General features: G+C 34.1%; 1 protein-coding gene across 3 annotated transcripts in view; it reads left to right on the top strand.

Moving 5' to 3' along the window:
• Positions 1-26507, top strand: part of PCDH9 (protocadherin 9) — a 682988-nt gene that overhangs the window by 631480 nt on the left and 25001 nt on the right. The window lies entirely within an intron of this gene.

Consider the following 26507-nt stretch of genomic DNA (forward strand, 5'->3'; position numbering starts at 1 on the left):
CAGTGTGTTCACATCTGGCAAAGTGAAATTTCTTTTCTCTTAAACTAATTTTGTAGATGAGAATAAGTGGTTTGCTATTTTCACTACATAATCCTAAAGAGAACATGATAGATCACATGTGGTCATGATTGCTGTGTTATATTAAGAGTTGACCAGGTATGTAGAAGCAAATTTTAATTTCTTTTCCCATTTTTGTGTAGTCACAATGGTATTTCCTGAAGGTAACAACAGTAAGAGTTGCAGATAATGGTATCTTTGATCACTGCGTGAAGCATGTTTATGGATTTTCAAATACTTTTAATTTTTGACAAAAGATTATTTTTTACACCTAAGATGTCAAGAGATGAGCACATGAGAGTCCAGTTACAAGTGATGTCACATCACTTGTGCAGTTCATATGATACATGCTTTGTCTGCATGCATAGCAGTAAGATTATTTTACTAAGCAAATGATATAAGATTATCTCTGCATATTTGGCAGTGATTATGTATAGATAGGAGAAGATTTTTCATTCTTAAGATAGTCAAGCAGAGGAATAGATTCCCTGGAGGTCCCTGAAGTCTCCATCCCTAGAAGCTCTCCTTCCTGGAAAAAGCCCTGAACAATCTTTGCTAATCTTAAGGGTGATGCTACTTTGAGTACACAGGGGACCAGAGACCTCCTGAGATCCTCTCACAATTTAAACTCTTTGCCTTCTCCATTCTTTCAGGCAGCAGCTGCAGTGTGCCCAGGACCTGATTCCTACCATGACTTAAATGTCCAGAGTAGTTCTGGTTACTACAGGCAAAACAAATTTTTCTGATAGAATTAAAATATCTGATCAAAAAGGGATATTTGCCAGATCAAGCACGTTGTCAGTTGGGGGAACATCCAGGAGGGCCTCTTTAGTTCTGGAACTCGTTGTGTTCATCCTCATGACCTCATTTCACTGCTTTCCAGCTAGCAGCTGCAGATTTGAGGGGAAAGCCTCAGGTAATATAATCACTTTGATTGAACATGTGCTGTCCCATTTATTTTCTGGAAGTTAAAAGAGGTCAAAACAGAATTTCTGCATGTCCTATAGCACAGTTACAGGAGCACAACTTGGCCAAGGACTTGTTTCTATTCTTTATTCTGTAAACAGAAAGAAAATTTACTTGCAATTTTTTTTCTTTTTAATTTTTTAAAATTGTTTTTAAAATACATTAAGCTTTTATTTTTCAAGGAAAGGAATTAAATATTTATATGGAAGTGGATTTAGATTGTTTGGGAGTTTTTTTTTGTTTTGTTTTGGGGAAAGTGAATGAGAGGAATAGGAAGTTCCAGATTAGGACCTATTTGTCCAAATAATAGGACAAATTATTATTTTTTATCCTGAAGATAGGGACAAAAGAAGGCATTATATTTTTTTATTTTTTAATAGATATTCTCCATATAATGCCATTCCACAAGTAATTAAGCTACCTTTCTTCTTTTTTAGCTTTGTGGCTTTATTATTTATATAGGGCCTTGTGACGGAATTTTACAATGTTGAGTGTATTACTTTTATTAGATTTCCTGATTTTTTCATCAACTTGAATGTTTCCTTATAAATAAAAGAGGGTTTCACAGTTGGTTGAAACCTTCATAAGGTTTTGTATTTTGCGCACAAATTTTCTCATAAATTGAAGTCTATGAGGTTTTCTTTTTTAATAATTTGATAAAATTTGTACTTAGTATATTTTACTTTGGACATGTCTGACAAGCCTACAAACTAGCCTATAAACACAGAGATGTTAGTATATTTGCTATGTTTGGTAATATTGCTGTCAATATGTCACTTTATACCTTAAAGTGATTGCCTCTGAAATTAGAGGGGGGTGGTTGTTGTTGTTGTTTCTAAAAAGAGCTTAGGATATCTTGAATTCAAAAACTGTTGATTTAAAGGCATATTTCTAAATTAAAGTTGATTATTTCAATTATATAATCAATATAAAAATATGTTAATATGCTATCTAAAAGATGCTTTTTTCTCACCACTCTGTAATTTAACAAACCTTGAAAGGTCTATTTTTTTGTATTTTTGTATTAGAGGCTTCAAGTATCTTTTTCTGATTGAATTCCCTAAAGAGCTATTGCTCCATAGGAAATGAAATCTGCTCAATGCTTCTGTCTTTTATATTAAGACTTTATACTGTCACTCATAAACACGTCATTGAAATACCTTCCACATAACTTGACTATCAATAGCAAATCTCTAGTGACAACATAGGATATGTTTATCCTGACTAAAACAGCTCCAAGGAATGTTTCCAGCCACTAGAACCAAATTGTTTGCATTGTTAAATTGTTAGATTTGTCCCTCATGTAGTTTTGGCCCAGACCAAATAAGACTCTTCCAAGCAGCTCATTGGCACAGTCCAGCATCCAGAAAAGACCAGAGACCATCCCTGGTAGACAATTCAGATATGCCTCATTCTGACCTAATTGTTTTAGAGAGTAAAAGAGTTAATAGCAGTAGCACAAGCTTTACATGCTGCTGATTTCAGTGCCAGAGAACATTCCCAGGATGTGTAAATCTTAACCTTGGAGGCTTGTTCTCCACTCTTTCCTGTATCAAAAACATTGCAGTGAAGACATTTTATTCCTCTATGTATGTTTGTAATATGCTTTGCTTATTCTTTTGGAAGTCTTTTGGCTACCATTTCCCTCACCACTGTATGTTCCATCTTGAGTTTTGTGGACCATTTTGTTACTACCAAGGTGTTTCACAAGAAAAGGATGTGAGCCAGTGATCACTGTGTAAATTTAAATCCTTAATGGAGGGTAGGAAACCAGCACAAGTGAAATGTTGATGATGTATATGATGGCTGTAGAACCATGTGGTAAATCATGGCAGTAAAGCATAATACACAGCATGGGTTTATGTTTTAATATCACACTATAAAGTGGGTAAATGCCAGGGAATGTAGCTCATTTTTAATGTGCAAGTTATTTTTTCCTTTGCTTACTTATTTATTTGAATGTATTTAGATTAATTGCAGCAGGACATGGATACTTGAGTTTTAGCAAAGTTATTACATGAAGGAAAGACAGAGGTTGCACAGATCTTAAAGCTGGGTGTAATTATATTGCTTCTTGGCAGAAATAAGAGAGAAAAGGAGTACAGTATACTTGCATCTGAACTCTATGAGCTACCAGATGTTATATGAATCAGAGAAAAGTTATTCTTTCACTAGAGTATCTGAAAAACCTTTATAAAATATTATGCTGTGAAAGTGTTGAATTACAACAATTGCAATATTTCATGTTTAAATCCATTTTCATTTAAACAGATAGTTTTGCACTCTACTTTCTCCTTCAGGCTTTCCAGCAAAGGGATTTTCATAATCATTCCTATAAAGAGGAGTTAAAAATGTAGCCCAGAAACATATTTTGAATGAGTATTTCTATTTCTGTGTAATTCAGCTTTCTTGAGAAACATATTTTTAATATCTGACCACTTTTGCTTATAGAGAGAGAAAGAATGTAATATCATTTACAGTTTTGTTCCCAGGAAGGTCCATTTTCAGTCTCCCTCCAGCAGCAATTACTTATAGAACTATTAATATTGCTTTGAAACAACTTCTGAAGCACTTGCAAGTGACTGAAGAGGGAGTTTCATGCAATTTAATTTTCCTGAAAAACTGTAAGATTCTTTTGCTACCAATTACTGTATTTTTTTGCTATAAGTTTGCTATAAATTAGTAATATGTGAAACTTGAGGAATGCAATATTAGATTAATGCAGACTATTTTCCAGACTTTTTTTACCCCTAGGTTTTGACAGAAATAGCCAGTTCATTAGAAAGACATATTAATAGATCCCTAATAATCTCCTAATTCCATGCATTGGCCTTAGAAGAACTCTTAGTACAGTTTTCATACACTGGTTTTTAAATCTTGTTCTGAAATGTGATTTATTTAGGATTTTCTGTGTCATCTCATTTTATGTCATTGTTAGTACCAAGTAGCTCCTACTTCTCAGACCTCTGAAGGATCTAATATTTTTTCACCAAGTGAATGGTTCTGTTAGCTGCTGTTTAAGTGTGTATGGTCCATGATAAATATTGGCATATTGATTACGCTGTACCTGTTGTCATTTATAAGAGAGTAACAAAAGTGAACATGTTCACATACATTTCCACACTTAGCCTAAAGCCCTTCAGAAGCCTTGCTGTGGCTACTGATTATTTAAGATATTTGCAGCCTCAAGTATGTATACTCTGATAGATTTTTGTTTTTCTTTTCTTCCCATATGATATGCGTGCTCTGTTTTTTTTTGTTTGTTTGTTTTTTTTTTTGTTTGGTTTTTTTTTGTTTTTGTTGTTTTTTTTTTTTTTGTTTTGTTTTTTTGTTTTTTTGCTTTTTTTAGCTGAATAACATTTAAATAGGCAGTGAGGAATACGTGTGCTCATGTGCGGCATTTTAAAATACTACTTCCATGAACATTCAAAAGACATAATTGGAAATAGAGGTACTCAGAGGTGGTATTAAAATGAGCATTTATACACACATGATTTCTGTCCAAAAATAATTCCTAACCTAAGACCAGATAAAACAACTGGTTGTGATGAATGAGGACGTGGTGGAGGAAGGATCAGCATGCCAAAGCAAACAACAGATGACGGATGCTGCTTTCTATGCCTAAGACTTCACTGAAAATGCTCATTCGTGACAGAGTAAAGGAAAATAGAAAAATATACTCAGAATAGCCAGCAGCAGCAACTGATTTAGAAAGAAGTTAGGAGAACAATTCAGTGGAGAATTCTTGAAAATATCTGCTACTAAATCCAGAGCTATACTCTCACTGATCTTATGTAACACTGTATGTTACAATTTATCTATTGTTGCAGGTAGTTGAATATTGTTTGAGCTTGCCAGTAATATGTTGCAGATAGGCTTTTGTTTTGTTTTATTTACATCCTTTTTCTTTGCAAAGTTCTGCAGAACATTCTGATGAGTTTCCTACAGGTTTTAATATTACTTTCTAGACTATTGAATTTTAAGTTATTGTGAATAAGCAAGTTTTGAGAAGTAATTTTACAAATATCTAAGACCCTAAGCAGTGGAAATCAGTGCATCCAAATTTTGTAAAAAATATCTGCTGGACTACCAAAGGTATGCATTATTTCTAGCTAAATGTTGATATGTACTAAATGCTTTGTGCATCTTGTTACATTCTCCAGCAGGAGAAAATGGAAGTTCCTTTGCATGCTTTTTGAACTGTGTTTTAAGCATCAGGCAAAAGATCTTTACCTTCAAGTGAAATTTCAGTGCTAGAGCAAATTAACTACTGGAGAACAGCTTCTTCATTAGGTCACATATTTTTAGTGTTCTATGTAAAATGCTGTTCATTGCCAGAGGAGATTTTGTGACGAAAAATGGGAAAAAGAGCAAAAGGGTGAAAATAATTAGGAGAGGCAGATTAGAAAGCAGTACAATTGGGAATATATGTGATGATTAATGCATTATGGTATTTTAGGTGGATTAATATCAGTGCTAACTTTGGAATGCAGTGAAATGACTGAATGTTTGGTACTGCGTTAGGAATATTTAGAAGTGAAAGTATTTGGTGATAGACAAAAGGTTTTGGTTCTCTCTCTTTGTTACTCTTGCTGGATATTACTAATTTAAAATGGGTTTCTTCTCCATTCCATGGTTCAGTTTGTCTCTGACCTTCTCAGTTTGGGCTTTTACTTAATTTGTGTTTGAGAGCATGGGTGTCAGTAGTCATGATACCAGCCTACTTTCTACCAGAAGCTTAGCAGATAGTATATTTTGGTCTTTTACTGACCAGAATTTGCCAATGTTGCAGAGACAGATTACCTTGTTTGGTATCTAAGAACTTGTTATTTAAACAGCTTATTAGGCTGAAAGCTAGCAATTAACTGAATTAAAACCAAACTAATTCAGACTACTTTAATCTATGGAATGTTCTTGGCCATGTTTCTATTGTATGCAGAAAGAATTTAAAAAACCCTGAAAAACTTGCTTTTCATCATGAAAATTTTGTTTCCTATGGAAGACAACAAATAGATGTTGATGATTCTTTCACTGTGAGGAAAAGATTTGGAATGCTGACTATAAACTGTGCTTGTTCCAAATTATGCCTTTGAGCAAACTGGAAATATAACAATACTTTCTTTAAACTTTGATGTTCATCTCACATATTTCATAATAATGATTTTCTATATTTGAAGTTGGGAATATCTATTTTTCATTAAATACTTCAGATTAACTCTTCTGGTTTAGCTGGTTTTCTTACCCTGTTTTTGCTTCAACAAAATTCTTCTGTTAAAAAAGGAAAATGTCTAATCTGAAGCCTTTGCTCATAATTCATCCACAGAATCCTAGCAAATAAATGTGAACCAAATTATCTAGTTCAGTGTTCTTCCCTAATTCAGTAAAGTTCTGTTTCTTATTTTCTCTTTATTTCAGGTTTAACTTGATTTTCAGTTAAAACCTGAGGTGACAAAAAAAAAATTAGCTATAAGATTTCCACTTTGGGTGACATAGCAAGGGAAAACAAAAAAAAGAGTTTTGAACCAATCAATTTTGAAGGACACCATAAATCTTTTAGAGATCCTAATGAAAAACTGTATGGAGCAAATTAATTGCAAAACACATATATAGGAGTTAAGTTTTGAAATGGCAATTCTTGCAAGACAGTACCGGGAAAGTACATCCTCATTTAATCAGGGAATGAGGTGCTGAAGAACTAATATTTTTAGAGAAGGAAAAATTAAGTTTGTGGTTAGCCTATTTCCAGGAAAGCTTCTTAGTGGATTAGAGGTTGTCTACAGATAGGATTGTCTATATAATTAGGCTTAGATTCATCCTATTACTTGATACCTTGTCAGGTGCCTCACTGGAAGTTTATTAACTGCTAGCACGCTGTTTTTAAGGGAAGAAAATATCTCCAGGGAGTGACTGAGGTATCAGGTATGCTATGACCGTACTTGCTCTTGCATGTGTCTCTTGACTGAAGCGTTGGTGTTATGAGAACAATCACCATATTCTGGATGGGGGAATGATATAAATTTATTCAGTAACAATATTCATGATTGCAAGTAAGTTAGATTTCAAAGCCATTTTGATATTTAAAAGCATTTCTGGACAGCACAGGGTTTGCTGGGATGTTTTAACCTGCCTTCCTACAAAACTGCACAATGTTCCTTGTTGAGCCCTAGTTCTAATTTAACTGCCTGTCTTTGAAAATCATTTTGGAAAGGAACAGCCATTTGAAGGTAACAGTTGCTCTGCAGTGATTATCCACTCCCTGGTGTCACTGTTACACACATAAGTGTAGGTGAGATGAATCCCATTGATGTCTAAAATTCTGAATTACTGTACTGTGCTATTAGTTAGACCCTCTCATATTAATCTGCATAGAGCAGCTTGTGACCAGAAAGTTCAAGTCTGGCAGTTTAATGCCTTATACAATATGCTTTCCAAACACTAATTTTCTACATTTGTTTTTAGTTTTAATTTGGGGTTGTAAATATGTTTTCTGACACTCAGACTAATCTTCTTCCAAATATTTCAAAAGTGGTTTCTAGAAACTGTGCACATAATTTATCTTCTGAATTGTTCAGTTCACTCAGTAAAGCCATTCCTTTGTAAAATCTAACTTTTAATCAAGGTTATTTAAATTTCCTTTTTTTTACTTTTACCATTACAATTAATGCCTCCTGTTCTTTGCATGCTTTTATTGAGTATTTTCTTTGTCTTTACTTTTGGTTTCTAGTATTTGCATTTGCATACAATCTTACTGATTTAATTTAATTTAATTATATTGTAAAAAACAAAATGTCTATTTTTATTTTTAAAAGATTATTTTTATCTCTTTCTTATTTCTATGAATCCATTTTTTTCCCTAAGAAAAATAATTCAGTCTTTGCAGTTAACCTGAGATTATATTAGTCTATATTAATTTTCCTTCTTCACATAGATTCCCAGTGCCACATTGGGCAAATAATTTGTGTTTTGACAATTCATTCCTTTTTGCTTGTCAGATGATAAATCCATTAGCTATCTGAAGATCTCATACAAAACTCCATTATGACAAAAATGATCATGACTGGCTAGTCATGTCTTGCTAAAGCTTAACTTTGCTGTTTTGAAAGCCACTGGACATTCTTCATATAATCTTCATGACCCTTGTGCTGTTTCCAGCTGGAAACCTTTTTGGTTGAGAAATGGGAAGCTGCAAAACTTCAGTGTATTTTTTCAAGGATATAGACAATAGATTTGTCAGCTTTGTTCTTTCCTGAGAGCCTTTAGGAAACCACAGTGTAGGCAGGGTCTTCAACAAGACTACAGAAGTGGAAGAATAATTTTATTTCTGCCTGGGCTAACAGATGAATCTAATCACATGGACATAGGAAAAAGAAAACACTTGCACACAAAAATAAAACAAAACCTTGCACACAAAAATAGGGGAAGCCTCTTCCTAATCATAACTATTTCAGAAATATGGTTGTTTAAGGCAAAAATTGCACACCTGAATATGCAATAAATTCTGCCTAAGTAGCTTCTGTTTTCTTTCTATTCTGCTTTTTAAGTATTAATGTTCCAATACCATTTCAATGCTACACTCTCATTTCTAGAATTCTCTCAATTTAACCACTTGAAGGTACGTGGCATAGGCTCTCTTACAAGGAAGAATCTTTATTCAATATAGAGCTTTAATTACATGATCACATTTTTAAGCTTGTGTTTAAGTTTCATTGACAGAGGTTAATGGCTCCTAAAGCACATGCTTGAATATGTGCTAAAGTGTTTCTGTAAATGGAAATAATTTTAACACATGCTGAAATGCTTTCCTGACTCTGGGACCAAATTGCATCCAGGGCTAAACTTGTATATCTCTAGTGAGATTAATCTATCATATACAAATTTTAATTTTATTTCATTCTTTATATTTTCTTTGTTATTTTCTCTGATGTTTCCCATTTGATATTCTGATGTTATGCTCTTTTGAAATGAAGACTGTATGAGTTTGCATTTTTTATTAATGTTATCCCACTCTCTGAATTCTTGTAACTCTGTCATGTAGAGCTGTCTTTCACTTCTATCTCACACAGTGTAAGCAAGACCTACTAATGGCAACCATTCTGGAGCTTCATACCTTATTACAAAATAAATGAATCAGATAACTGCTATCTTCATCCCTTAAAGCATGTTTGGTTGTAGAAATAGGTGGAGAGAGGAATGGAGAGGGTGAAAAAGTTAAAACTTGTGTTGTATGTGTTCAAGAAAAGGAAAGCAAGAAAGAAGGTTTGAGGATCTAGACATTAATAAATTTTCTTTTCTTCTGGAGGAAACATGAACTAACTTCACTTGTATCTAGGGGAATTCTACTTCAAAATGTGCAGCTAAGGCTAACAGTAGAGTCATATGCTTTGCACTTACTAAAAATAATCCATCACATTGCCTCCTTCTGTCCAAATGATTAACACTGCTCCTACCAATCCAAGCCATTCACAAAACAGAGACTCTGTTAACAGTATATTTTTAAAAACCTGGTTGCTAGCCAGTATTTATAAGTTTTTGCCAGAAATTATTTGTGTAAGTACTGCACTGTTGGAAAGAAAAACTTTTGGTGTTTTGTTTATGCTGTAAAGGAAGCTACTCATCTGTTTAGAAATCACCTTTGAAAATTCAAATCTTAGTACTTCACATGAGACTTTTCACTCATATTCAGTGCCTCTAGCTTACAAGCAAATGTCATATGGTTGCAATTAAAACGATGTCACAAAAACTTCATTGTAAGTAGGATAACATATGCTCTTAAGGGGTTTGTTTCAATTTCTAGTGCTTTGAGTCTTGCTGGGGTTGGGAGTCACATCTTTCACAGCTAGTCAGCCTTCCTGCCTTAGATACGTCTGCTGATAGAGTGCCAGTTAAAACATCTTCTGGAAATGCTGACAAGTATCTGAAGGGAGAAAGCCAACTTCTCCAAAATAAACAGAGATGACTGAAGAATAGGAGTGGCAAGTTTTGCTCCAGAAGTGGTACATCTATCAGTCAAGTGGACTGTGTGTGGCATTTGAGAAATATTTATTGAGGGATAGAGAAGGGTTTCAGTATTTCTACCTTCTGCTGTGAGAACAGCCAAAGACTTGCCAAACACAAGCAGAAATAGGGAAAACAAGTAATTTAAAAGCCCCAACCAAACAGCACTGAGAGCACAGAAATATATGATGTTTGGCATTCATGCTTATCATAGAAGGCTAAAGCTGCACAAAGTTGGTCCTGTTGCAAGAATGATCTAAATTAGTGAGAGAGACTCATCTTGCATGCCTGCACTCTTAAAATGCATTGCTGCAAAATTTGTTGGATGTGTTTACAAATAAATGCCTTGCAGAGCTATTTTCTCATTATGAATTCCTTAGAAGAGGGGTAGGCATTTTACTCAAGTTCTCAATTCATTCTGGCACATGTACAATAAAATTTTCCTAGATTTCAGCATAATCTTTACATCTGCCATGCAAAGAGAACAGGGAAATCAATCTGCAAATTGCACATTCGATCACTATAACAACATATTGCCATTTGGTCTTCCTTCATTCAATTTTTTTTTTCCCTGACAGAGATTTTCCCCACACATGCTTTCATTTTAGTCCTTTATTTGTCAGTTACATTTCCCTTCCCATACAGCTCATGTCTCAGTGTACACTAGTAATTCAGCTCTGGCTGTCAAAAAAATTAGCAGTTTAAAGTGCTGGACAGAAAGTAGCCATTCTTAATTATTTTCCCATATAGCCCAAGTATATTCTTTCAGTTATGAACACTGGGGGAAAAAAATCCTATTTCAAGCAAGATCTTACTTCATTCTGTCATATGACTGAACTCATCATTACTTCAATAAAACCCTTAAACATATTTTCTTTGCCATCTGTGTTAAATTTCTTAAAAGGAGTTGATGTTCATATAAGTTTCCAGTTGGTGTTCATATAAGCTAATATTTTATTTTTGCTGTGATTTTAATTTGGTTTCTTGGCCATTTCCTAAAGCAGGTTTATGGCAATAGTATCTCCACTATTAAAAACAGTAATAATTTAAAATAAAAATAAAATTAAAGTCCTTTGCAATTCATAACAATGGAAAGAAAATATTTTTCTAACACTAATGATCTCTCTCATCAGTGAATTCTGCTTTTATACAAGGGCAATTCTGTTTAGAATGGCAGAGTTTAGCAATGCATCTGCTCTACTTAAGGTGATAGAATTGAAATGTTGAAAGTATTAACTGTGCAAGCAGTACTAAGGGTATTTAAAAATTCTGGCTAATGTACCATTTTTTTTCCTGAATCTAGCTGACACTTTTACAAATTTATTTTATCCTTATAATTGCTGTCACCTAAGTTGTTTGATTGCACTCTGACTAAATCATATTCATTCTTTATTTTTAGGATATCTTCACAATGTCATATCCTGCTATAGTTGCACTACTTTAATTTTACAAAGAAAACAAACACACACAAAAAAAACCCAAAACAGAAAAGCAAAATACCCCACACCACACCCAAAAAATCACCTTGTCAGCCCTGTTGAGATTAGTAGAGAAACATATATCTGAGAAAGATTTAGAATGGGAAAGTACAAAACCTGACCATATAGATATGATTTTAGAAAGAACATTTATATTCATTAACAAAAGCATTTTTTTCCTCAATGGGGTGATTTTTAACAGGTTAAGAGCAGAGTAATTTTGAGTAGTCCAAGAGTCTTGACAACATTTGGCTTGTGATGGCCTTAGTCAGAAGAGGGGGCCCTCCTCACACTCTATTCAGTGACTTGCTGTGCTTTGTGAGGGTTTGACCACATCAGACATTTAGGTTAGGAGGGGATATTAGGACTCATTGTGTGTAATGTATGAGATTATGGGACAAGGACCTGATCTGATTCAGGACATGACATTAAGCCTGTGGTAATCTACTTCATTTCGCAACAAAATCTGGCACTGCATTGCTATATTTGTACATCATTAAATGCCAGAAGTAAAAAGAAAAAAAAAAAGTATGAGGATAACCTATCAAAAGTATATTTTGTGTTTGCAATTAAGTATTGCAGGACTATGTGTGTTCCACTTGTGTTCACCTCAAAATAAGGTTTTTGTTTGAAGTCGTCTTGGGATGTTTTTGTAGTTTCTTGACAGCAGTACCAATGGTCACAGCTGAGAGAGGTATATGTTTCTAAGCTATGTGTTATGCTGACCATACTATGAAATATGGCAAAGAAAAAAAAAGTCATATTATATTGAATAAATATTTTTTTTTCTCTTGATAAGGTATTCTGATTAATCATGTCAGACTGAATAGTTGCTCAGAAGTAGCATTCCATTTTTAATGCTACCACACAGGACTATGAGCTTAGAAGTGGCTTACAATTGCTGTTGTCAGTGTTGTTATTCTTTTTTCTTTTCTCCTGTATGGATGAAGAAAAATCATTATCTAGTGATACATCTAGTGATTATCTAGTGATACATCTGCATTAGTATTTTGATTTGTATCCATTGTTCTGCCCTAAAAAAAAAAATCTGGTTTTCTCTTTCCTCTGTTGTTTTGCTCTGCAGAGCAATTTTGTTGTACCAATTCAGTTTTAAGGTAGACTTCTTTCAGAGAGAGCTAAATTCTGGCAGGAATACACCAAATGCTTTCTTGCCTTCTTTGGTATCTGAACCAAACACTGGCTTCAAGCAGGTACACGCATGATAGGGATCTTCAGTCCACAGAGCCAGATAAGATAAAATTCAAAGAAGAAGTCCCCCCCCGCCCCCCCAGCAGCAAGAGAGGTGGAGAGAGAGAGAGAGATTAGATTTTTGGGTAAAATTATTTCATAAACCACCCCAAACTTCTTGCTATTATGCCCAGGACATATTATGCAGACAGAATCCTGAAAGCTAGGGGACATACTCCATCCATTATGACAAAATAAGCCAAGCTATGAGAGGATAGAAAGTTACATTTTATGTCAGTGAAAATTCGTCACAAAAGGCATACAGACTAGACTAGATTTACAAATTTCTTTAAGTATAAATTTTCTGGGGAGGTAACAGAATTATAATTATCCATTGTGAGAGGGTGGTGAGGTACAGGAACAGGTTGCCCAGAAAAGCTGTGTATGCCCCATTTCTGAAAGTGTTCAAAGCAAGGCTAGGTAGAGCTCTGAGCAACCTGGTCTAGTGAAAGGTGTCCCTGTATGTGGCAAGTGAGTTGGAACCTTGGATTTTTCCCACGTGATGTCAAGTACTGTTCAAGTACATGACTTCAGGCTGTTTTCAGTACATTTTCAAATCAGCCAGGGTTGCTAGTCTGAAAAATATATTTTGAATTTTTGGAAGATTGGGTTTGTCCTCATTCCTTTATGTTAGATTTGCGAGCTGTCTGTGGAAACCACTGCTCTAAAAGTATTGTCAGACGCATGTCAAGTATAATGACAATGCACATTTTGCAATGAGCATTTGCTCAACACAAAGAGATCTGTGATCTACTCTATGGCAGTCATGAAGGTGATAACCCCTTACAAACAACACATCTTGAGATTAATAAACACTACCTTGGTTTCAGCATCTGGAGTACAAGTTCCATTTTGCATAGAGTGACCTTGGTGGAAGCTCTGAAACAGAGATGTGTGTTTGTGTGCATGTGCACAGGTGTGTGTGACTGAATTTATGACTTGCTGTTAATACCAGCTACAAGGAAATAGTATCCCTCACTGTTTCCTACTTTCTTACTTTATCATTATTAGTTCACAGCTTTATTTATCCAGGAGATATACAAAGGAACATCTTTACCTCTGTTGTTATCAATGTTGTTTCCTTTAAGATAATAAAAGCATCTCTGAAATATGCCCTCATACATTTTTGTTCGAGGGCCAAATTCAATAGCTGCTGATGTCAGATGAAAGATTGATATTGAATTAATTGAGTGTCTAGCCTTTATTATTAACCTTTATACAACATGAGATTAATAGTCACTGCAGGTAACTTATTGCAATAGACAGCTGGCAAAAGGTGGTGTACTTGTACCTTCTCCTGACTGTGGGTGTCAGATTCTGAGTTTGTATCCTCCCACACTGGGTCTTCTGGCTGCTTCCTTTTGAATGAAATTCATCTTCATCAGTTCTCTACTGAAAGAACAGAACCTACTCATCAGTTTTACAGCCAGCAACACTGGCTGTAATTGTTGTTCAAGCAAAAAGATTCTAATGGCAGAACTATTTTATTTTTTTAAGGAAACATTGTATGTTTACACTATTATACATTATGACTGCTACGTGAGTGGAAAAATTTTAACTGTAATTTTTTTTATGGACTGACCCTGTATTTTGATTTATTTTACTAGTGACTTTTAAAATGTCCTGAAGAAAGACAGGAGTGTTATCCATTCCATGTGTACAGTGTTTCTTAGCTGCTGTTCATTCGGTTCTCTAGAACTGGCTGACCTACAGGCAGCAACATTAAGGAAATGCTGTTCACAGCAACATATTTTCTTCTACTTTTGAATTTCAGTTTTATTTTTCTGAAGCAATGAACAGCATTGGAATGCCTATGAAGAAGCTTTTTACTAAGAGCCAAAGGTGGGGGAGCTTTAGAATTCGCAACCAGAGGATATAAAATTAATATTCTGAAGAGTCAAAATTGATGCTGGTTTAGATCACATGATGAAGTCACACAAACACACACACACACACACACAATATTAATAATAAAAAAATTTCAATGAAAAAAAGAGCAAAAGAAGCATTATGAGATGAATAGGCATTTTCAGATGAAGGGCCCAGTTATTTCTCAGTGAAGTTTTTCTTCAAATAGTCTGTACCCAGTGAGTGCCTTCTGACTCATAACATACCTTAGAGAATTGAAGTATTCTACATGGCAAGTTTAATAAAATAGCTGAGTAGCACACTTTAGAACCTAGTCACATAATAAAGCCACATAGCTCTGCATTTTGAGACCATCTGTATTGTGAATATAGCAACAAGTCATTTACATCATTTGCCATACAATAGTAGTCAGGGAGCTATTTTAGGAGCAATGGTCCTTACATTGCAGACATCTAGCAAGACACTACAAAATACAATGTATTTACTTCAGTGCTTCACAAAGATTAACTTTATCCTTGGGAGGCTAATAACCCTAGGCTCCCTTAATAGTCCATGGAAAGAAATAAGTTTTTTCAGTTGATTCTGAGCAGACCCATAACTTGAAGGATGCAGAACATTTGGAAAGAGTACAGAAGAGATCAAGAAGAGATTTCAAAACAGTGATCTGCTTGTAAAGATTGTGGAAATTTGACTTGTCATAATGAGGGGGGATGACAGAAGGATATGATAATTTTAAAATACATAACAAACTGCTGCAAAGTCTGTTGTCCATGTAGACAGTGAATAAGATAAAACAATAATATAGTAAGGAAGATTTATATTAAACAGTAGAAAAATCTTCCAGCAGTATAGATATGGAAGCATGCTGAAAGATTTTCTCCCAGTAGATTACAAAGACTGTCATTCGTGGGCTTTAAAAGCAGACACCTCGAAGGAATGGCATAAGTATAACTGATTCCACCTGGGGAAATCAGTAGAATAGATGATCTATGGAGACTTCTTAAAACCCTATGGGTTTAAAACCTCCTCAAGAATAGTTCTATTTTATGGAATGCGTTAAGGAGATTTCTGTCTTTAAATGAACTTTAACTTTTGTAACCATTATCCTTGTTTAGTGTGCTAGAATATCCACTGAAAGTTTATCAGATACTTTGTTCCTTCCAATAAGAGATAATCAGCCCATGGATTCTATAAATGATTCCCTGCCTATGAAAAGCACTTCATACATCATTCACTTGACACTATATTGTGTTCTTACAAGACACATGTGTATTAAGGCATTTAATGTTATTACCTTCAGTAGTGTCTTAGCTCTAATGAGAGATTTGATTCCCCAGTGATGCTATTTTTCCTATGATAATTCAGTTTACTAATAAAGCATTCTGAATTGTGAGTCAAGATTTATACCCAGTTTTCATTCTAGTACTTAAAGCTTTTTCAATCATCTCTTCATTCACTGACCCTATTGAAAAGGTAGACTTCACTGATATCTTTTCAAGGCAACAAATTTTTTTTGTCATTGATACACATATGCAATAGAAGAAATATTTGGCTTATTTCTTTTTTCATTTTTATAAATGAAGTAGAAAATAATTATCATGAACCAAGTTTACTTATTACATATTTGTAATTGAATACTATTTGTTTCTGTGTTCTTATAAACAATTCAGTGGGTTTGGTCTTACAGGATATGTTAGTATATGCACTTTAGATGAACACAGTAATAAAATTAACAAAAGATGAGAGACTAAGGTTTCAAATGGGCTGTTCTCATATTTTAAATTGATATAAACAGCAACATCTTGTTTAGTCAGTAATTTATTGAAATGAAAGTCCTTTAGTATTGTCCTCAGTTTGAAATTCTCAAGAAGTATTAAGGACTGAAATCTTAGGTTGTCATTTCCTAGTGTTTCAATTGAATCTATGATTTTTGCACTCTAATTACCATTCATAAGATTAAAGTTTTGGGTTAGCTAGACTTCTAATGGTGACAACATTAAGTGTGTTGCTGATTAACACTTTTTCTGTGGGTACAAACTTAAAGAATTTCTGTCGAACACCACCTTTGTCCTTTTCTTATAACATTTATTAAACTCTCCCAGGCATTTTATTTAAGTATTTTACCAAAGTTTATGTGGTTAGAAAAAATAAAAAATAAAAGTACTATAAATATTGCCAAGTGAGTTGAACTAGAGAAGTATTAAATACAGAAATATTTAAATGGTCACATACTTGTGGATCTGACCCTACAATCACATAGTCAATTTAAAAAAAGGATCATAAATTCACTAAAAGCACACAATTGTGAATGCGGCTTATAGGCAATTTAACACCTACAATAACTACAATAACTTCCTACAATAGTAGTTCAAGACCATCCTAATCTTAATTTTACTTCATTCTACTTTAAATTGTGCTTGGCAAAACTATATCGAAATTTTAATTAGCATGATATTCTGTTTGCTTTCATTTTATTTATTCTCTTTCTGTAAATTAAGTAGAGTAGTTAATCTTTCTTTCCTCTCCCCCTCTTCTCCAGTAGTACAATAGGTACAATTTAAAGAGACTGCACATCCCCCAGGTGAACTGAGATGTTATTTTGCTGTTGGAAACACACAGCATTTAAACATTGCTAAACAGCTTAACAGCTAAATCAAATCATTAAAAAAAAGAAAAAAGATAATGATGTGGTAAAGCCATTTGCTAGAAAATCTGCTATATTTTTTCAATAGTAGTAGGGAGGCCAGCAAATGAGAATAGCAAATTATTTTCATGTAAAACATTATGAAGTTGTGTGACCTCTAGTAGCACAGAGGTCAAAAATCAGCAGTAGAATGAGCAAGAGAATATAAAATACCATGAAACTGTGTAAAGGAAGTGCAAGCCACCTTCACTGTCATTTTGCTCAGTTTTTCTCTTCTCTAAGAAAGGCTAGATGACCTGAATTCAGGCTACAGACTGTAAATCAGCAAAAAGTTGAAGAGATTTCTATTTTTAAAAATCTCTAATCGGATGAAAATTTTCCTGCACAAATTATTTCTGTGTGTTTTCTATATGAGGAGACATTGCCAGTTCTTTAGGCTTACGTGTTCATGCTATTGGAAACATTTTTATTTTAGAAGTTCAGAATTATGGAAATATGTGTGAGCATAATTTTTTTTTATTAGAAAAGTAAATAAATGCCTATATCTTGTGATCCAAGGAAGAAATTTGGAAATAAAATGTTGTTTGAAGATCTGCAGGAAAGAAGAAGGCATATCTAAGCAATCAAATGTAATCTTTGTTTTTCTGTAAACTGCCTTGAATTTTGATCCTTGACTCAGAATTTTAAGTGCTTGAGATTGGCAGTGCTTCATGTGTGTAGTCTTCTTAGGAGATATTTTCTTTCAGCTAGTAGATGAACCATGAAATTGCTGAAATCAAATGGAGTTTCAGGATTGCACAGAGAGCACTGGCAGTTTTTCTTTGTTTACAGCAGTGGATAAAACAATGTGCCTGATGAGCTAAGCCAAGGAGAAACATTTCAGCAGAGATACATTGTGAGTTTTTCTCTTGGATTGAATCAGTGAACCAAATTCTCTGCTGCTATAAATTGTTGCAGATTACAGTTTTGTTAAAGGATTGCTGCTGTCCTTTCTGTGCATCTTCCATTTACGTTCCTGTGCTTACTGTTCTATAATTCCAGCCAGGGTTCTTGCAGAATCATGTTTACCACTTATATATCTGATTCCCTCAACAAAGTCAATTTTGCACCACTAAGGACTTCACAATTAGCATTGGACTACACAATGTATATACCAAAGGAAGAAAATTTATTTTGTGTGCATTCCTCTAAAGGGAGCAATTAAAGGGGCAGGGGAGTGGTGGTTTGAATTGGTTTGGTATAGAAAGAAGTATCTGATAGAAAAGCTAACTTTTTTTAACTGTAAGAAAGATATGGACAATCTTTCTGAAGAATGAACTGATGTTGAACTTTGACTCTAGTAGGAATAATTGCATCTTGTAAATTATTACCTTCTGAATCCCCATAAACAATGACAATCCACTGTAGGTGTTATAATGCTAATGATAATTGTGTAAAGAGAGTATTGAAATTGCAATTATTAGAACCTTTTCGTTCTTAAGGTGCTTTATCTGTTGTGGTAATTCAATTTAATTAAATTTTCACAGCTTAGAAGTGATTTTTTTAAATCAACTTTGTTAAATGACTCTGGTACTTCAAGAAGTAGTAACTATCAAGGTCATCCCTTTTTTTCCCTCATCATATCCTGCAGAATGAGTTTCTTAAAGCCTCTAACCATTTAAAGGAGAGGTAATAGGCAATGTACTTAGGGCACATGATTAGGGGATTTTTCTTGGGGAGAATTTGTGGAAGCAAATTGTTGGTTTTTTTTGCTTTTTTTTTTTTTTTTTTTTTAACAGATCAACTCACTAGAATTCACATGAAAATTAGAGTTTTGGTGAGTGTAAAGAGATGTCCTCTGAACAAAAGTAAAATGGGTCTGGAATCCTTGTACCACAGATTTAGAAGACCCAAAAGCAAGCAGTCTCACAAACTAGAGTTCATTAACTTACACATTCATTAAGATGATAAACAATTATCAAGAACTTGCATGTACACTAATTTTTTTTTTTTTTTTGCATAGATTTTTTTTTAACATAGCGAAAATACTTACTCTTTAATTTCATGTGCAAGTCTTTTCAGAGAGGCTTCTAACTGCAAGTGCTATAGTATAATGTTGGGTGTCCATAAAAAAGTGAATGTAACATGGTGAAGAAAAAGAACATGGAGTTTTTGCAGTTGGCTTTCCTTTAAAGCAAAAAACCAAACAAACAGGTGTTTGACAGCTACTCAGAGATTTGGAACATTCAAAATGGTCCCAGTAGAACAGAATTTGTGGACCAAACACAGGTGAGATGCAGCACGGTAAATGCAGTCCAATGTTACACTTGCAGAGTTTATTGCATGTGTCCCATCACAGCAAATTTAGTTTTAGTACCTCCTCCTTTGACTTGCTACTTGGTATCCTGTTTCCTGCAGATCATCCTTCCTTGTCATATTTAAGGCTGTCAACATGAACTATCCCTCTGCCATGGTGTTGGGCTTGAAACAAGCATGGGGAGAGGGTAACAGAGAGTAGGACTTCAGCATAATTTTTCACATATGGTGCTCCTCAGTGTAACATCCTATAAAACCTCTAACATAAGACTACCGTTGTGGTGACATGAAAAGTTTGTTGATCCTAAGCTAATTTTCCTCATTCATATTCTTTTGTGTTAAGACAACAAAGAGAAAAATGGTAAATATTAAAAGTCAATTAAGTTTTATATTCAATTAAAATTATACCTCAGAATCATCTAAAAGGAGGTATCTGGAAGAATAAATGGGACCTTTTTTTGGGCAAAAAAATCCAAACCAAATAATTTCTAGACAAGGATAAAGTATTTTAATTCAGAAATATGGGCTTGTACACTCAAAATCTTCAATGCAGATTCTTTTTGCATCTTTCCATAGTTTGACCTTCCTGGATTTTCATCTGCAGTAACCTTTTAGAAATGGCAGACATTTACATCATGAAAAGTTTTATTTTCCAGTGGAAAAAGCCCCACATTTTTATGGGAAATTTTCAATTAAATCTATCAAATCTGCTAAAAAATTTATCCTTTGTTTCTTCTAGCTCAGGTAATTGGTTTTTCACTTCTGTTTCTGTTTGACCTATAGAGAAGCCTGCCACAAATACAGCGGCATATAGGATGTATATGCCATAGGAACAGGTGACATCAAAGGACATCACTGGATTTGAGAAGCTCTGATAGCTTCTATTTCATACTGAGCTGAAAGTAAATTTTAAAAGTACTGTGTAAAGGGATTATTTGTGTTGGTCTCTGTAGTCCTATGAAAAGTACCAGTATCTTCTTCAATAAAAACTTTTCTTCTTCTTTTTCTTTTGCTGTGTGTTGGGAAAAAACACCCTACCAAATGAACAAATAAACAAAGTAGAACTTCATCAGACAAATAATAACAGATTACATTGCTGAGGCAGGCAAAATAGGGAAATTGTTAGGTACCATCAAAGCCTAACCTAAGACAAATATTTTGGTTCACTCTTAAATGTGATAGATGCACTGCTGGGTTCTAGTAAGTGGATTTTCTATTTAGCCAGTTGTTTCTCTTCACAATATTCAGCCAACAAGTGACTGCTTTGTGCCAGGTGGCATTTCTCCAAATATGTGGTATTTCCATGTCTCTGTTCACAGCTTTCTGGAGAGAGACAGATAACAATACACCATAATATCATTCTACCTGTGGCTGAATGAAAATGCGTATAACACTGTGACTAATTTGATAGCAGACTAAAAAGGCAGTCAAAGCCAAAGTTTATTAATGAGTTTAGGGTAAATGAAAATGTTATTAGAAAGCTAGAGAAAAGCTAAGAGAACATGCTAAATGTGTTTGAATAATGAAAACATGCACACCAGAAAGAATGGACCTATACCAAATATAAATTATTGTATTGCAGAAGCTTAAAATAATCACTGTTATCCCCTGATTATCGGTGTTTATAGCAGTTGATGATGAACTGTACATAGCTATTGCATAAGTCAGGTGCTTGGAGTAAAAAAAGGAAACCAGATGATTAACAGAGCCCTCTGGCTTATTTGGAACCACAGAACCCAGAAGTTTGCTGTAGTGTACATTTAGTGCCTACCAGTTTGGTGCTTCAAAGGTAGGTCTCCCCCACAGAACTGCAAAGAAATCAAGGTTTCCATTTCCTTTTCTGTGCTGAAGACTCCCATTCAGGAACTCGATGTAAGGCATATCTGGCCAGTGTGCAACTTCATCAAAGGGACTTTGTTCTCAGAAAGAAAGAGTCTTAGAAGAAGAAAAAAAGCTTGGAGGTGGTCTCCTTACCAACTGGGAAAGAATATTTTCACTCCCTTCTTTTCATGGGTCTAAAATAGAAACCACATGTTGGTGATATGAAAATGTTTCTGAAAGGGTAGATGAAAGATATTAACTGCTTTACGGACAAGATATCCCAGAAGAGTATATGAAACAAAGGATTTATTAAAAAAAATGGGGGTTTTTGTGAGTTTGGCCAAGAATAAAAGGGTGAGAAAAATGATTAAAAATAAAAGGGATTTTTATTGCAAACAGTTTTGCATCTGAGTAATATTTTTATTACTTTAAATTTATTCTTTTCAAACTGTGAAATCTGTATCTTCTCACTGATGATTTTAAAGCAGCAAAAGAACAAAACGAGAACAAAAGAGCAATGCATTTTTTATATAACCTGTAGCTGATAGCTTGGACTTTTGCATATGTTAGAAGAATAGGACTAGACTGTAGCAAAGCATTACTGTGTTCAAGACAAGGAAATGTATTCATTAAGAACACCTTACTCTTGATCCTTATATCATTTTAGATTCCTTCTCCACTGTCCATGGAAGAAAAATGAAATTAGCTATTGTAAGCATTTCCCAATTACTAAAACATGGTTATCTGACAGTTTTTGGAAAAGTTCATGAGATTGTCAAACCCTGCTGGTTAAAAGCTGTAGAAGTTCAAACATTAGTGGATTTTGAAAAATATGTTTTCCTTTTTATTTCTCAGTCTCCAAGGTTTTTTAGCAGTATTGATCTTCAAGTCAATGCATCATTATGTTGTTCTGTGAAGCCACTCATATCCTATTGCTATGTAAGTGCAGCCACTGGGGAAAAAAAAAATGAAGTGTATTTTCAAGGAAATAATACTTGGATTACAAGCAAAACCAAGAAAAGGAAAAGCAACAAAAGGAATTTCACTCGAATCTACAATCAATAATATTTGACCTTATCTGGTGCTTAATTGGTTGGTTCTTCAAGTGTTTAGAATGGTGGATTACTTATCCTGGTTAGTGGAGCTGTTTTACAGCAACTATGTAGCTTTTTATTGATCAGGGCTGTGTGCTTGGTCATGATTACACCGTAATGGATTGTTCAATGGAAAGAATTTACTTGAGCGCTGTTAGCTCTTAATAAGTCACCAATGTTCACAGAACAATGTGATTATTCTGTTCTGTTCCAGAACTGAAAGATGCTGAAGCAGTAATATTAGGAGAGAATTTATAAAACAGTGTTATGAAACTGGAAAGATTAAAGTTGAAGTAGAAAGCATTTGTGAGCTGTGAAGAGTTGTCAATACTTTTGACTAGTTTTGCTTTTAACTTTAAATTTATTCAATTATTGATACACGGAAGTATATATGTGTAGAAAGACATGCTTATCCATACATATGTGCCTACACAAGGTTGGATGTATCCTGAAGGCAGAATTATGATTAAGCAATTATATAAACACATCCTTGTGCTCTAAGTGTTCTTCAGTATAAAAGGACCTTTTTTCCCTTTCTTATTCTAATTCTTATACTAGTTTTAATTTTATCCTTGTTAAAATTTAATGTCAGTTAAATGTGGATGGTGGCCAGCTTCTGAGAGCAGACCCTCATCACTTAAAGATACTTTGTTCAAAGGGACTAAAAAATTTATTACCTGTAATTATTTTCATTTTCTTTACTGCACTAAATTTAAGCATATTTCTTCCATATCTATGAAATGCAATAATTTTAATTAAAATCTCTTTAGACTTCTTTTAGGTCAGAGTTACATTCAGGCATGGGTTTTTAATTATTGTCATTAACAGGAATTTCTCTACTTACTAAACCTCCAGTTTCATATAGATTTCAGTAACGTGACAGCCAAGCACAGAAATCCTAAAAAGAACTCATTATCTAAATTGTGTGTCCCTGTGTAATTATGCAAGTCATTCAGCAAAACATTTCTGTTATCATTAAACAGCCAGTTGGCTTCTGTATGTTGATATACAACCACAATGACTTCAGCTGAGCAGATAGTTACTGTTGCAGTGCATAAAATAAACACAGAACTGTTGACATGACATATTTAGGACAAAAGAAGCATACATACAGTAGTTAGGGAAAAAAAAAACCATCATGCTGAATATTTTTGGTTTGGAGACACTGTACAATTTGTTCATATAAATCATTTGCAGAGTTCTTTTTCAGTTATGAACTCAGAGCATACCCTACAGCATTTTCTCATGCAGCAGAAACTAATTGAGGGAATTCTTTCTATTATTTATGGATTTTACATTAGCTTAAAATTCCTCATATTTCACAAACAGTTTATTTAGGATGGAGCAGCATAACCTTGATCTAGATTCTCCAGTTATATTCCATTAAATTCATGTAACCTTATTGCTTCTCAGCCTATGTCCCAACACTGGTTTTATCTAAAGAATATTGTCATCTCAAGCTGAAAGAACATGATGCATCTTTTAGTAGAATTATTTTTCACCGAAAACATGTTAGGACAGCAATTGCAGCAAAAAAATTCTATAATGCAGTATGGAATGCAAAGCATCTGAGACAAGGGCAGAGAAAGTTTTAAAGATAGCTGGTTATTCAAGACTGTTTTGTAGATTGTAGATTCATATTCTAATCAGTGTTCACAGTCTGATTGATTAGCTTCATCTGGAAAACTTCTGTTGTCTGAAGTAAAAAAAAAATATTTACAGCAAAGTCTGGTTATATGTTTGTGCATGTAAAAGAATAAAACATGTATATGTGGATTTTTCTCCAATCTGAAAGGCAGTGTGTTTAACAGTGTATTTGACCAGTAAAACACCTTTTTTTCTTAATGTAAATAATAAGAATAGCTTTTTTTTTTTTTTTTTTTTTTTTTTTTTTTTTTTTTTTCCCTATAACTGTGATTTTCTTTACTAGACATAGGTTTTTGATTTTTAGGACATGTTTCATCTGGGTGACCTTTCAAACAATCATTTGTACGCAGACAAGTGTAATGAATCTTCTTCTGTTTACTCTTTTCAATTCCACTAGCTATTTGTGACAGGGTAGTTAATTATGGTTTTTTCTTCTGGAAGTTGCCTGAAACTTCTTTTGAATGAAAGGCATTTTTCCCCTCTTTTAAAAAGAAGATAAAATCAAGTGTTTCTGAAAAAGTCTTGACAGAACAGTGAAATGCAAGCAGTAATTCCATGGACTGGATAAAATGTGACACAGACCAGGGTATTTTTTGTGGCAGTAACAATTAATGTAGGATATAAATTTACATGGGTTTTGAAAAGCAGACTGGAATCTCTGGAGGGAAAAAAAAAGCCACAGTAGTTCTTCCCCTTGCTCCAAGTTTACTTTTATAATCTGAACATGTTTATTAAATTACTCATATACATAACTTCAGACAACCAAAATTCCATTTCTATTTTTATTAGCAGAAAATCAAACAAGTTAAAAAATATCTTCTATGTACTTTTATTGGATTTGCTAGACAGTCTGCCTATACCATAAATATGCCTGGGACTGTGTTAAGACAACGAGGCCAGCTGTGTACCCTGTACCTCTGTGCAGACTCAGGAGTAGCATGGCTGGATGCTGGGAACAACCCTTGCCCCATGCTCTCCTCCCCACACTGTGACTAGGAGAGGTTGTTCTAGGAGAAAACCATTCTAGGCTCTATCTCACTTGGGCACTGGTGTTTTTCTCATTTAATGACTGTGAGATACTGAAGTAATGGAGAGGTTACCCTTAGTGGTTTAGCCTTCTAGGTTCTTTGGCTGGTTTGCCTAAAATAAAAGTGGAAAAGAAAATCCCAACTCTAAAATAATCACTGTTAGAAACATGTATATGTCTAGGCATGAAATTACACTTCTTTCCTATTACACCCATTTCTCTCATATAAAAAAAGTCATCAAGTGATTCATAAAGGCTAATTAATTGAAGTTTCTCCATAACAAAGTCCATATGTCAGTGATGTAGAAAGCAAGCTACTGCTAGAGACTATTCCTCCACTAATCAACATTGTGAATAAAACAACAAAAAAGCAAAGCTATACTTTCTTTATAACTAGAATGAAAATTCAAAGTTGTAATATAGCAGAGGAAATTATATGGGAAAAATTCATCAGGAAAATGTCTGAAAACCAGAATATATTCCAGTGATTAGTTTTAAAATTTGGTCTGAAATATTCTCACTAGCAGACATTTAATTTGCTATATTTATTACTGGAGTTTGCAGTCAAAAATATCATGACATTAAGCAGGAAGAATGTTGGTAAATTATGTTAATTGGTAATTAAAAGCAAGGATTCTGATATTATTTACTCCACTAAACTTGAAATAATGTTAGCATTTACTGATTTAATCTCAATATCAGCTTTTGACTGGGAATAAGCAGTAACTAAGACAAGAATCATAGAATATTTTTTTCTAAATCAGTTTTTTATGAAAATTCCAAGGGGGACAAGCAAAGAAGGGGGCCAGATGCAGCTTTCTTCAAATAGCAGAGAGCAGGGAAAGTGCCATTCTCATTCTTTGTTCATTATTTAACCCCTGTGATTCTTAGAAAGATGTGTATAATCAGTTACTTTGAAAAGTACAAGAATTTCAAACCTTTGATTATAAATTGTCAGGAGTGTAGCCTTCCTTTTGTCTATTTTAAATATCTAAATTGACCTTAGAGAATCTAAAGAAACACCTCACAGATCTTTTTGATTAACGTTCATAGTATTTGAAAGTGTTGAATTTTTTATCTTCTTTGAACACCACAAGCTCATCTGGATAAAAGAGGAGTTTTGTACATTTAGGGACAGTGGAAATTCTCCAAGGGAATCCTGTGGTTCAATGAAAAATTTCATCCATATAAGAGCTGTATAAACCTGACCCTCATGACTGCAGAACCAGTAATTCAAATAAAATCATATATAAACTGGCATTGGGTCATAGCACAAGATAGAGTAGTTATTGCTGTGAAGTGATGGATGGGCATATAATAATGTCAAAAACTGATACTGATTCATGAAGGGTCTTCTACTTTCAAAA

The sequence above is a fragment of the Vidua chalybeata genome, chromosome 2 (genome assembly GCF_026979565.1).
Source record: "Vidua chalybeata isolate OUT-0048 chromosome 2, bVidCha1 merged haplotype, whole genome shotgun sequence".
NCBI lineage: Eukaryota > Metazoa > Chordata > Aves > Passeriformes > Viduidae > Vidua > Vidua chalybeata.